Source organism: Temnothorax nylanderi, unplaced genomic scaffold, assembly GCF_030848795.1.
Source record: "Temnothorax nylanderi isolate EJ_2023f unplaced genomic scaffold, tnyl_v1.0 TNYL_tig0738_pilon, whole genome shotgun sequence".
Classification (NCBI taxonomy): domain Eukaryota; kingdom Metazoa; phylum Arthropoda; class Insecta; order Hymenoptera; family Formicidae; genus Temnothorax; species Temnothorax nylanderi.
The window spans coordinates 71,424-74,352 of NW_027249800.1; the positions used below are offsets into that span (position 1 = coordinate 71,424).

General features: G+C 39.5%; 1 pseudogene; it reads left to right on the forward strand.

Moving 5' to 3' along the window:
- Positions 1–495: 495 nt before the first annotated feature.
- Positions 496–2,856, forward strand: LOC139785102 (serine/threonine-protein phosphatase 6 catalytic subunit-like; annotated as a pseudogene).
- The last annotated feature ends 73 nt before the right edge of the window (positions 2,857–2,929 follow it).

Genomic DNA, 2,929 nt, shown 5'->3' on the forward strand with positions numbered 1-2,929 from the left:
TTTCACTTTTTCGACACCAGGGCGGTGCTAGTATCGCCAGTTTCGATATGCACATTATACGTGTGTGTACTGCGCGAGTGCAGATAGTGCGTTTAGCGCGCTGTCACACATCAGTCAGTTAACCTATCTCGAGAGATACGGTAGTACGCGCGGAGCGAGACCGACCGTGACTCTTTACGCGACGCGACGATTAATTCAAGGTAATTGTTTTATGTAATTATCCTATAATTATCTTATTCTATATATTACTGTTACTTATTTTATACTGTTTACTTTACTACGTTTACGTGAGTGTTTACATACAGGTTAACCTATATTATATAGGTATTGACGGCAGGGAGCTGATACTGAGATCAAGGAGCCTGTTCACACGAGGCGTTTCTGCAGCGTGATTGCGGCCGCGCGTTAACGTTTGCACAAGCCGCACGCTGTCGCGAGGTAAGGTGCGACAACGCGCGCATACGCGCGTACGCGAAACGGCAGTAACACCGTAATCGTGCCGGCGATATACTGAATTTGAATTGCTTTCTGGAGATTTCGTATCCCTACATCGTGTTACCACCGCTGCCGGAAAATAAGGTTCTCTACGCTTGGCAGAAAGTGACGACTGACACGTTCGATCCCGACTTCGTTGATCGCAGAAGAGCTGGACTCGAGGTACGTTTCCGATTTGCAATTATAACAGTATCGTGCGATGAATGTTGTACTAACCTCAAAGTCGGAGCATCCTTGCTCACCGCTACGGGATCGACGTAAAGTTTTAGCGGATTTTAATCTTCCGAATTAGCGTCGCAACAATATTAGTCTTCCATTATCTATTGTCTCACAACTTTTCGATTTTAATATTCTGTAGCTGTATAGTTATTTGTACACAATCGTGATATTTATTAATATACATCAGATTGTTCATATTTTTGTGCTGTTACAGTTCTATGATTTAGAGGAACTGTTTCGTAACGGTGGCCCCGTGCCAGATACAAATTACATATTCCTGGGAGATTTTGTCGATCGGGGCTACTATAGCTTAGAAACGTTTACTCGTCTGCTCACACTTAAAGCTAAATGGTCCGACAGGATAACGTTACTACGCGGTAATCACGAATCTAGACAAATCACGCACGTTTATGGATTTTACGGTAAGTGCGCAACGATACTTTCTTTTCTGGGCTTTTTTTTACATTTGTGTATAATGAAGCTTTGATTTCATTGGTCTCTTCATTTTCTGTTCTAGATGAATGCCAAAACAAGTACGGCAATGCTAATGCGTGGAAGTACTGTTGTAGGGTATTTGACTTGCTCACAGTTGCTGCCGTGAGTATTTGTATAAAAGATTTTTTATAACTTCACTTTTGATTACGCTCGAATAAAATTCTGTTTTAGTTAATTGATGAACAGGTTTTTTGTGTACACGGTGGATTGTCTCCAGCTATTAGAACACTAGATCAAATTAGAACGATTGAAAGGAATCAAGAGATTCCACACAAAGGTATTAATTGTATAAAGTGATATGTCATTGCAAAAGTTACATAATAATATAAAAGTTACATGACTGGATATTTACTGTTATTGTACAATAATAATAAAATATCGTTGCTTAATTGCCATATTACAGGTGCTTTCTGTGATTTGGTCTGGTCAGATCCAGAAGATGTAGAAACATGGACAGAGTCCGCGTGGTGCAGGCTGGCTGTTTGGCAGCAAAGTGACTTACATGTTCATGGAAGTGAATGATCTTAAACTCATCTGTAGGGCGCACCAATTAATTCAGGAAGGTATGTCTTTGCTCAAATATTTCTGTCGTAGATTTTTTTAATCTCGGAAGTATGTATTGATGACGCATATTTTTATCATGCAGGTTATAGGTACATGTTTAATGACAAACTCGTCACAGTGTGGTCGGCCCCAAATTATTGTTATCGATGTGGTAACATAGCTAGTATCATGCAGTTCACGACAGTGGATCAGAGATCACCCGTGCTGTTCCAGGCAGTGCCTGATTCCGAGAGAGTAATCCCACCTCTAACGCCCACTCCGTACTTTTTGTGATCTATCTTAGTGGCTCATCTGTACGGATGCGGAAGAGAAATGTCTGTGTCTAGACTCTACGGAATCACATGATTTGATTGGCCGGATCCAGGCTGGTACCATGACGGACCCACACATTCATAAGAATATATCACTGATTATACATATTACTCTAGAAAATTTTGATTCCCTTAAAAGAAATTATTTGATGCGTTCTACGATTAAAGTACGATACTTAGAGAGGACTGAATTGTCGTATGATTGATCTTATTCAGGGAATGTTCTTTAGATTTTTTAAGAACTTTATCAGGTTTTACATGTTGTAAAGCTAACTTTTATATATCTACATAGTATCTGCCATTGCATCAGCCTGATTTTTGTAGCTCGAAAAAAAAAGAAAACGATATTTTGCATCAGAGCGAATGTGAACATTCTGTGGTCTAGACGCTTTTGCTGTCTACTATGTACATTCTGTAGAGCATTCATATCTCAGAGCAGCATTCTGGACTTTAATGTTCAAAAGACTAAGAGCTTTTAAATAATTTATGAGCGCGAATAACGCAAATAGTCCAGTGCTGTGTGTGAATATAAAAAGAAAATATATCACGTTTAAACATTCCGGCAAAAAGTACACTCTCTGAGTACAGTGAATGCTTCTCTGACATTACAATCGTTGTGCGTAGAATTCAGATTTATTAAAGCGTGAGCATATATAGTACTGTTAAGGTCTTCTTGAACATATAAATGATCTGTTGCTGGTTTAGGTACTGTGTGTGCTGCGTACCGTTCTTTTTTCTTCTAAATCTTCTAAATGCGCAATCAGTGTTCTTAGCAAGAATCGTAAATTCGGCTCTTTTTTCGCCGAAGTACAAATAGCGTGTAGCAGTAGCCAAAGTTTTCCTGC